The sequence below is a fragment of the Cavia porcellus genome, unplaced genomic scaffold (genome assembly GCF_034190915.1).
Source record: "Cavia porcellus strain 051 isolate PalLab524CR breed Dunkin Hartley unplaced genomic scaffold, mCavPor4.1 scaffold_1, whole genome shotgun sequence".
Taxonomy (NCBI): domain Eukaryota; kingdom Metazoa; phylum Chordata; class Mammalia; order Rodentia; family Caviidae; genus Cavia; species Cavia porcellus.
The window spans coordinates 189,398,111-189,409,157 of NW_026947484.1; the positions used below are offsets into that span (position 1 = coordinate 189,398,111).

At 46.8% G+C, this 11,047-nt stretch overlaps 1 long non-coding RNA gene across 1 annotated transcript; it reads left to right on the plus strand.

The window, feature by feature from the left end:
* The first annotated feature begins 1,004 nt into the window (after positions 1-1,004).
* Positions 1,005-10,316, plus strand: LOC134470504 (uncharacterized). Its single transcript, XR_010039437.1, has 4 exons — positions 1,005-1,455; positions 4,342-4,542; positions 5,212-7,124; positions 9,613-10,316. It is a non-coding gene; the product is annotated as an uncharacterized LOC134470504 (long non-coding RNA).
* Positions 10,317-11,047: the final 731 nt, after the last annotated feature.

Here is an 11,047-nt window from a genome sequence, read left to right on the forward strand (position 1 = left end):
TTCTCCAGGGCCCTATGGAGGGAAGAAGGTATTGAGAGGACCTTCGGTGACATTAGAGTCTACAGTTTCAACTGCTGGCTAATCAGCTTTTCCAATTAGAAGCTGTGATGTGGTATAGGGAGGGACCTACGTACTGCTGTCACATCAGCAGGCTTGGATCCTGGTCCACCTTGGTGGCTGTGGCTGACCTTGGAAGAACTGGTGAGCCTCTCTGACCCTTTGGCTTTTCTTCTTAAACAGGATGGCGTTCCAGCAGACCAGAAGTGCTCAGAAGCCTTTCTCCTTGAGTAACTCTTGAATATATTTGCTCTTGGACAGTTTTATTTTCCAGGAATACGTGTTAATAAAAGACAGCTCTTTACTTCTCTCAGATGCACAAGAATGCTCTTTTTCCTTTAAATAATTGCTGGGTGGTGCTATGGAAAAGTTGGCTTTAATTTCAGCTCTCAAAACATCTGGCTTTCTACTTTAACAGGTGCTTTCTACTCTGCTAAGCTCATCACGAAGCATCTCTTTTACCTCGCCTATGGAGCAATTACCATCCTCTTAATTATCTAATTAATTGTGGGATGAATTGTTTAATGGCAATCTGTCATGCCAGGATGTAAGCTTTATGAAGGCAGGGACAGTGAACAGCGTCTGTTACATTTACTGCCAAGTCGTTTACACAAGGGATTGGCACACCTATGTGTGTGTGTACACACACAACACACATGTATTAAGCACAGTGTAAGCCCCATCACAGTTCTTTCTGGCAGCAAATGGTTACCCTTTGAAGACAAGTAATTTTCAGGATCAGCTAAAGGTTAATCCTGACCCTGTACAGTAAATAATCAAGAAAAGAAATAGGATTTTTGGTTAAAAATCAAGTATTTCATTTACTCAGTCACTTAGTCTTTACTCATTTGGCCCTAACCGTCAGAATTCAGGAAGTGAGCCTTGAGGTGGGCACTCTGCCTGCTGCCTTACAGGGCGTGGCCAGGCTAAACAGACTGACACACAGACCGGCCGCTGCAGAAGCCAGCCGGGGCCTTGCAGCTGAAGGCTGTAGGCTGGGTTCTAATCCAGCGGTGCTTTGAAATCCTCCTGTGGCCTTGGGCAAGTCCTTCCCCTCGCTGGGCCTTCGTGTCGGAGCGGTAAGCCTTCCTGTGACCGTTAGGGACCTCTGATTCTGATGGTCCTGGCATCTTCTGTTCTTTCCAATGAAACAGCGCTCAGCACCCAGTTTTCGTCTCGCGAAGCCTGCGCGACACCTACCGGAAGACGAGTGAATTCCACCGCTGGGCGGAGCTAGATGCCAGCCCCACTGCCTGTCTGAATCCGGAGGTTTCCTGGCCCCGGGAAGAAGTCAGGCACTGGCTTCCTACTTTCCTTGGCTCTGTAACCTGTGGAGAGTGCAGGTCCCTATCCTGGACCCGGAAGCTCGCATGTACGTCAGAGGAGCCCTGCACAGAGGTCTGTAGGCTTCCTTCTTCCCCATCCTGAGTTCTCAGGTTGCTGGGATGAGAAGAGCTGGTGTTTTCCAGTGCAGCATTCTGTGGGACAGAAGCAGGATTCAGGAAAAATAATAGTAATTATGGGGAAGGAGCTGTTTCAGCCTCAGACAACATTTAAGCAATTAAATTTATTCAGGAATCCTCAGGATGTTTACCGTGCTAATTGCCTCTTGCATTTCCTTGAGGAAAGTGTTGTGAAGAGAACAGATTGGGCTTTGGATCCTGGTTCTGTTACTTTCTAGGTGTGTGTCAGAGCCAAGTTCATTTACTAATTGAGCTGCAGATGTCCTCTTTGCAGTTCAGAGGGAAAAATGGAACCTGCCTGTGGGTGTTACCACGGGAACGAAGTTCAGCGCTGAGTGGAAGACACTGCACAGTGCCTTGGTACACGTCAGATGTGATTAACATGCTGTCTGCGGTGGGGTTTTGTGGTGGAATTGCCGTCTGCACCTCTCAGGATTGTAGTATTCCATGAATGCAGCGGGGACCCCTTTGCTTGTTCGGAGCACTTCGCTGCTTTGCTCTCTGGACACTGGGAGACTCCTGTGGATATCTGCCCCACCTTTTCTAGTGGCTCTAATCTTGGAATCTTGGAACATGATGGTAACAGAGTTTGGGCACCAAGTACAGGTTCTGAACACTCAGATGATCCCAAGAAGGGGCAGGGAGCAGGTGTGGCTCAGCAGGAGCATATAAGGTGGAGCTAAAGGACAAGGTTAGAGAGGTGGGCCTGGGGAGGCTGGAGTGGCCCTGGAACCAGGATGCAGGATTTAGGCTTCCCCTAGGGGCAACCAGGACTGGGGTTAGGGGTTCCCGAACTTAGCTGCTGGATTGAAAGTGTCTTGACAGGGTGCTTCCTGCTCTGCCTTGTCACAGAGCCGCCAGCTGGGCATCCAGGGCTGGCCTAGAGGGTGACAGCAGGAACAGCTTCCAGGGCTGGGCGAAAAGAGACGTGGGTGAGAGTTTAACTCTCCACTTAGCACTGTTGGGCCTGGGATGGGTTCCTTGCTTCTCCATGTCAGTCTCCACATCTATAAAATGGGAGGAATCATGGAACTGAGCAGCCTAACCTATAGGGCTGCAGTGAGGGCTGTGGGAGACAAAGAGTTTCAATAAATACAGTAGGTTGAGACCTTATGATGTGTCAGGCCTCCGTGTAGTCCTGGGGAAGACTGCCTTCGAGAGACTCTGGTCTTCTAAGTATAGCACATTGAGCTAAGCCCATGGAAAAGCCCTTGCCTGTTATGGGGATGGGAACAACAGAGCGGAAGGGCATTCAGAAAGGTTCCCTGGAGGAGATGAGGTCTTAGCTGAGTCCTGAGATACTCTTAGGAGATAGTGGAGGAAGAAGCAGGAAGTGGGTTTTTTGGGCAGAGGAAACAGCATGAACAAAGCATGGAGAAGTGAAATACCACCGTTTATATGGGCAAAGAAGTAGCGAGTGGTATTATTAGGACGTTGGATTAGGGTGTGGAAGAAAGCTTAATGGGCAGTGTTGGTGGTAGCGATGTTTGCATTTAAACAGAACATAGTGTACAGCTAAAGAAGCAAAGCTCTAACTAGAGAATCCAGGAATTAGCTAGCACAAAGGTTTTTCCTCTCCTGCAGTTGTAGGATGGTCTCCTTGGTACTTGTGGTAGATTACATTGGTGGTGCTGGGAAGACTGCTGGTCCTGAACACCATGCAGAGGGGTGTCCTCTGTAGCCTGCAGACTAATGGAAGAATTAGCCATGAAAGCCATAAAAGCCAGGGGATTTAGAATGGAATCCTTGGCATTCCCTGCATGTGCAGGATTGGCTAGGCAAGGAGGTTCCCAGAAGAAAAACAGGGAGACCTTTGCCCTTCTCCTGCACTTAGGTAAAAAGCAGAATTAGAGCAGGGCTGCTGGAGTGATCTGGCTATTATGCCTGCACTTCATGCCTCGTCCTTCAATCTGCCATAGTGCAAAGGGCTTAGGGCATGCGGCTCAGGAGGCTGGCGGTGAGCCCCGGCCGCTGTCTAGGCTTTGGGGGAGCTACAGCATGCAAACAGGCCTTTGCCAGGGAATTGGCTCTGCTGTTACCAAGAGAAAGGGGTTATGAATACTTTGCAGTTGGTTACCATTGGAGACAGTCTCTCAAAACCCCTGTTCCTCCAGGACTCCTGGAACCCCTGTTCCTCCAGGCCCCTGGAACCCCTGAGCTTGGCAACTGGTATCTCCTGTCAGGAGGCCCAGAGAGGAGAGAAGCAAGTCTGGGACTTGCGGCCAAGGGGCAGAGCCAGGGCCTGGCTCCACCTATAACTTATATCATTGGGTAACCTAGGATGAGCCCATTCACCTCTCTGAGCCTCAGTTTTCCAGCAAATATGCTTCCCTGTGTACCTTTGAGAGCATATGAGCATTAAATAGGAGAATATGTGTGGAAGGGTTTTGCAATAACAAAGTATCATTATCTTTATTTAAAGAGGTGGCAGGGATCTGATCATATACTGAGAAGACCCTAAAGACTCCACCAAAGGACTGTCAGATGCTGTCAAACAAATTCAACAAATAGCATGATACAGGACAAACAAAAAAAAACACCAGATTATTTGGGCACTACTAATGAACTCTCTGAGAAAGAAATCAGGAAACAATTCTACTCACAGTATCTCCAAAATTAAACAAACACCCAAACATTTGTAACGGGGCACACTGAAACATTTATGGGCAAACTATGTGATGCCTGGGTCAAAATGAGGGAAGCATGAAATGGGTGTAGGCAGGGGCGAGACAAGTTGGCCAAATGCTGACCGGTGAAGCTGAGTGATGGGTGCAATCATTACGTGATTTTGTTTCCTCTTTATGTTTACATCTTCCCATAGGAAAAAGTTAATTCAAACAACGTGGTCTGAAGAGTCAGACTGGCCTGTCGGCTCCAGTTTATGTCATGTGAACTTCCATCTCTCCGAACCCCTTTGCTCACATTTTAAATGAATCCACAATAATAGTACCCGATTCAGAGGGCTCTCATGATGGCCATATGTGAAAGTGGTCATCCACGCATGCCACATGGCAAATGCACGGTGAGTCATGATCCATGCATTAGAGAGTTTCACCAGCTACCATTTGTCACCTGATGGATGCACCTGGATGCTCTGGGCCAGGGGCTATCTCTTTGGGGGGAGGCTTATAAGCCCCCTAGGTTTTTCCAGTGATGGTGGGCAGTTGGCATGGTGGGCTGTCCCCGTGGAGATGAAGGGAGCTAATGTCACGTGCCTGCTTGTCCTCCTTTCCATCTTGGAGAGAAAAGAATGGGTGAGCAGAATGTGCTTGGATTCAGCATGTTCTCTATACCAACCGCTGAGCTTCATAACTGCTGTGAGGGTAGAGCTTTCGCTCAGAGAGGCTAAGAAACCTGCAAGTAGTTGCATAACTAGTGGATAAAGAGGGAAGCGGGAAATGGGAAGTTACAGAGAGGGGAGGAAGAACATACAGAGATGGGAAGCAAGTGCCTCTGGAGGAGAGGAAGAGAGGTTGGAAGGGTTGTGACAAAAGAGGAAATGGAGGAATTAGGGGATAAGAGCCCCTTCCCTGGGCATAGTGTGGGGAAAGTGAGGGCAGAAGCACTCTGACCTTCCCTCTCCTCCCCGCCCCTGCAGAGAGGCAGTTCACCACCCTCTTAGCCTCTGGCCAGGAAGGGTGACAGAGATGAAAGAACCGACCCACTTCCCTGAAAGGTCGTCTTTTCCCAGGAAGAGGAGACCGGTCAGCACTGCGGGGCGGACAGCACCCTGGCCACGCCCTCGCCTGGCTGGCCACTGCCCACACTTCCTGGGTCTTCCTGCGCAATGATGGATCTGAGCCCCAGCCACCACCCTCCTTTAGGTGACCATTCTTCAAGGGCTTGGAACCTGACCTAAAGGACCAGGGCTTGGCATATGGTGCCTCAGCAGGCAAGCATGAGGTAGGCAGGACCCCTCTCACCACCAGTCCTGGGCAGGGAATCCAGGCTTCCAAAAAGCGTGAGAAAGGGCCCTTCCCACAAGGGCTCAGGACTTGGCGAGATAAAACGGGTGTGTGTGAAATTCTTGGAGAGTGATAAGAGGTGTGTGGATTAAGATGGATCAGCAAGCCAGGGAGACCCGTTCTTAAAGCTGGGCAGAACCCCAGCCCTGACACCCATCGATGTGTGACCTTGAGACAGTCTCTTCGGTGCTGTGAGCCTTCTTACTTCAGCTGTAAAATGTGGGCTACCTGCTTGCCTCATGTGGCTCCCAGGAGTTCTTTGAACACACAAAATGTTGGGTGTGAACACTGCAGCCGTGTCCATGTGAGGGCTTCTTCCTGAGAATCAGTCAGGTCTCTGCAGTGTGTTTCTCTGCTGGGCTATTTTATCAGATGTGACCCATGAAACCCTCACACGAGGGCAGCCCCAGATCTCCTCTAAGTTATCACTGAGAACTTTGTCTCTTACCCTGTCCAGGGTCTATTGTGTGAAGTACTTGCTCAGGTATTCTCGAAATATGTAAGAAAAGTGTCTCTTGAAAAACATCATTAGTTTCTTTTTAGCAAGAAAGTGAAAATTACGTAACCCACCCTTACTGTCTTTTTGCCTCAGCTGCTAGGAAGCTCAGAATAAAACATAAGCTCAATGATAATAACAGAGGTGGTTATTATGTCTTTTTCTTCTGCTTTTTACCTGACTTTAATTTCTCCACTTTATTAGAATGCACTAATGGCCAAGCTGACCCAAGGGAAAGGACTGTGGGAACGGGCCTGACACAGTCCACTGTGCCCCCAAGAGCATTCCTGATGAAGATGTGGAATGCACTTTACATTTGGTATTAATTTCCTGTGGGTTAAATCATCATTTATATAGTAGCTTACAACTATGGAAATTTATTCTTATGGTTCTGGAGGCCACAAGTCCCAAACTGAGGCATTGGCAGGGCCACACTTCGTCTAGAAGCTTCAGGACAGAATCCATTTCTTGCTTCTTCCGGACCCTGGTGGCCGCCAGCATTCCTTTGCTTATGCCTGCCTCACTCCGATATCTGCCTGTCTTCACATCCCCTTCCCTCCTATTTTTTTTCTTCTTTTGCATCAAAACCTCCCCTGCTGTTTCTGTAAAAGATTCCTGTGATTACCTGGTGAGCCTGAAATATGGATTTTTTTTCCAGTACCAGGGATTGAACTCAGGACCTCACACTTGCCAGGCAGGCACTGTGCGGCTGAGCTAAACACCCAGCCCTTGAAATAGGGATTTAAAGGCTGATTTTGCTAAAAAGACATCGACTTTTCGCTTGGGCCTTCTTACAGTTTGCATCCAGATGTCCCCCTAAATTCTCATACACTCATAGATGAGGCTAATAGAGTTTTCAGAGGTGGTTGACATAGGGTGTGTGAACATGGATTAAGGGAGTGTGATAACTAAAGTAGCCCACTGATTGGTTTAGCACAGCTCTGGGTGTGGATAATGGGAAGCCCCTCCCACCGGGGGGTGGGTGGTACCAGCCAATAGGCTCTAGCCTGCATGGAATAAAAGGGAAGGGAGGCTGCTGCCTGCCACCTTTCTGCCTGCCCTGCCTGGGGCTGTTTCTCCTTTGCCAGGCCACCCTGTCTTGGACACAGATAACTATGGACTGAAACCTCTGCAAATTGTAAGGTAAAGTAAACCTTTCCTCCTTTAATGGATGGGTATCTGGTATTTTGTTCCAGCAACTAGAAAGTAATGAACAGGCCAGCAGATACCCAAAGGGTTACTAAAGCTGAACAAATCTTGAGATCTCTATCTTCATTTTGTATCTGTTTGCTTTATGTTTATTTTTTAAATTTTATTTTAGTTTTGAGACAGCATCTTGCTATGTAGTTCAGATGGGCTCTGAGCTCACTATGAGGCCAAAGCAGGCCTTGAACTTGCAGTAATCCTCCTGTCTCAGCCTCTTCAACTTCAACCTCCTGCCTCAGGCTCCTAGTGCTAGATTACAGGCAGGTGCTACCACTTCTGACTATATGTTTTCTTTTGGTTTGGTGAGCGAAGTTGAGGGGTATTTCTGTCTTTTTTTTTTTTAAAAAAACAGGGTTTTACTGTGCAGTTCAGGCCAGCCTTGAGCTCACTTTGTAGCCCAGGCTGGCCTCGAACACAGCGATCCTCCTGTCTCAGCCTCCCAAGTACTGGGATTATAGGTGTGCACCACCACACACAGCTCTGTTCTTCACTACCTTAGACTTTGGGACTACTTATGCTCAGTGCTGGATGTAGGCATATTAATTACTTAAGGAATATCTGTCTAAAAACTTGCTTCTTAGCCCTAAATTTACCTAATCTGTTTATTTCCCTTCCAAACCAAATATACCAAATAAGAGTAACCAATGTATTTTCAAGACTTTTGGGAATATTCAACCACCAGTTTTTATAACATCCTGTTCCACACCTCCTGAAACCTTGCCTAGAATTCCATAGTTCTTCTTAAATCTGCAGAATCCAGTCTTGGATTCCAACAGGACTGCTGTTGGTAGATCACACCTTCATGAGGTCTCTTACCATGAAGTGGGAGCAGTTACCCCATGGCAGGAACTAAAGCACCCCTGCACCCTCAAGGAGAAGCAGTCATCTCATGGCCCTCTCATATATTAAGGCTTTCTTTAAAACCACCTCATGGAACCAGAACTGAGCTGGTGATCAACACGACCCAGTCCCCACGGCAAGCCCATGAAAGCTCCTCTTTCCCGCTTAACAGGCCAGCCGGAGCCTGTCAGTTCCTTTCAAGTCTTCTTTCGTCCAAGCTGAAGTGTCTTCCCCATTTTCTTTTCTGTCTCAACTACAATCTTTGCCTGTGTTCTACACTTCTTGGCCTAGTTTTTAATTTCTATTAGCACCAGGTCCAAGAACCCCATCTATAGTACCAGATCTTCTAAAATAATACAGCATAAATACCTTCTCTCAAGATCTTTAACTTCAACACAGATTTTGACATATCATGTTGACAGATTACAGGAATAAGGTTGTGGACATTCTGGAGGGGCCACCATTCAGCCCATGATGTCCTCAGAGAGCCCTAGACTCATGAACTCATCTACCAGCTGTAATTTGTGATGCTGCTTATGTGGCCAAGAGCACAGGTTTTAAGTGTGACTCCTGGACTTCCATCTCCACTCCATGGTTTGCTGTGGGACCTCAGGCAAATAATCCCTACTACAGTCTCTCAGAATCTATCTTCTTGTCCCCAAAATCAAGAGGTGTTTCTATTTGTAGGATTGCAGTAAAAATTAAACAAAATACTCTATAAAAACACAAATTATAGCACATAATATGCTGTCAGTAAATGTTGACTCTTGTTAGTAATGGCTTTAAAATGTGCCACCAATTTTTTAAGATTCTTCCCTTTGAGAGGTAGGGCCTAACTCCTCTTCTCTTCAGTGCTGGCTAGACCTGGTAACTCACTTCTAATGAATGAACTTTGCAGAAGTGGCCACAGATGACTTTCAAAACTAGGAGATACTGTGGCTCCTCCCATACCTCCCTCTGTCTCCTTGCCCCATGAAAGCCAACATTCATTTTATATGCAGTGTGTGGCAAGGCACTAACCAAAAGTTAGTGCGAGACAATTTGAAAGACATCCTTCCAGCCTCCGTCCAACATTCTGATGCCTGCAGTCTGGCTACTACCCCAGCTACAGTCTCAGGAAAGACCTTGAGCCAGATCAGCTGATTCACAGAAACTGCAAAGTGGCCACTGAACTTTGGGATGTTTGTCACACAGCAGCAGATAACGAATACATTAGCTCTCATTCCTTAGCAATAGGTCAATGATCTATTATGGGGAAAGCAGGGGGATTACAGGGATGACAGGGCACTACCCTAAGGGGGATTAAGTTTAGTGGAGAATGGAAGAGGAAATAAAACCTAACACACTGTTTGTGACAGAGAGTGGCTCTGCTGATGTAAAGCACAGCACAAACTGAATAGAAACCAAGGTTATGTAGAAAGGGTCCATCTAGTGCCACCAGAAGAGAGAATAAGTTCAGGTGGCATCAAACTTGTTGGAGGAAAAGGGGAGGTCTGGACTGAATACTTGGGGAGACTCTATGAAGACAAGTCCCTCATTCTTTACCTATTGGAGCTAAATATACATTTATCCTATCATCCGGCAGTTTCCTTCCTGAGTGTACACCAAAGCCAAGTACAAGAGTATTCAGAGTAGAGACTGCTGAGATCCACGCCATGTTGGAACTTAGGACCCTGGGAAACCAAGCAAGCAGCTTGCCTCCCTGGTAAGCGGTGGCGGTGTGGCCAACTGTGGCCCTTCCAGGAGGAGAACCACCAGTGTCTTCTGAGACCCACACCATGCTGGAACTTAGGATGTGGGGAATCCAAGCAACCAGCCTGCCTCCCTGCTAAGCGATAGTGAACCTACTGGTGCACGGCCTAGAGTCAAACATCTCCCTTTCCCTACCCCTTTTCTCCTGTCCCCCCCCCCTTAGCAAATGGGAACCAGAAATTTGAGCATCTCCTGGGAGGTTGACTGTAGCACATAAGGGGGACTTCCTTCTACGATCTCTTTGAAGGCAAATATTTTTATTACTGTTTTGCTCTATTCTGCTTAATGGTACTGCTCTATTCAATATTCTGTTTTGATAAGTTCTATAATGTTCTGTATTTCATTTTATTTTGATATACGTGATTGAAAGAACAAGTGTTGTAAAGATAACGAAATATACTGTGATGCCTATTACTGTTATCCCGGTAACCTGCTGTGAAGTTCTGTACCAATTTCACTACACGGTCTCAGTTGGCTTTTTTCTGTCTTGTTCTGTTGTACTTTACTATTTTCAAAATAAAATTTTAAAAAAGAGCATTCAGAGTAGCATTATTCATAAATCTCAGAAATGGAAACAGCTCAATGTCCATAAGCAAACTGTGGTATATTCACACCATGAAACACGTCCCAACAGTAAAAAAGAATAAACTGTATATATACACAGCAGAGTGAATTACACCCAGGAACATTATGCTGAGCGAGAGAAGCCAGATACAATGGAACGCATGTGCATGCATCAAAACTGGGATCAGGACCACCGTATGCATGCAGTTTCTCAGTTAAAAATAAGGTGAATGGGACCATTAAAAGGAATAAAGCATATTATCAAACAGGAATTGCAGTTGCCAGCCTCGTCAATTTATTCCGAGGGAGATCTTCCCCCTCTGTTCCAGCTTCAGGACCTACTTTCTCTTCTCATGTCCATCTGGGGATGGCTTCCTTCTCGAGGAAGAGTGACCTGCTCTGAATCTGCTTCCCCCAGTGATGTGATAATGGAGAAGAGTTACATCTGTTTTCTTTGGTTTTAAGAACAATTCTTTTGTTGTTGTTGGAGCCCAAGTTGAAAAGGAATGCTTCTTTGAGGAGGAACAGGATAAAGTTATGTCTCTCATTCTCACTGTTGACTGTCCTTCCTGGCCGTTGCAGGTCACTGTAGGACACTCTTCCACATCTTGACCAGTGTCAGGTAGCCAACAGTTGATTACTAGGTGAACCATGAGTACGGTGGTAGGACAAATGAGGCACACCCACTTCTGCCTGAGAACAAA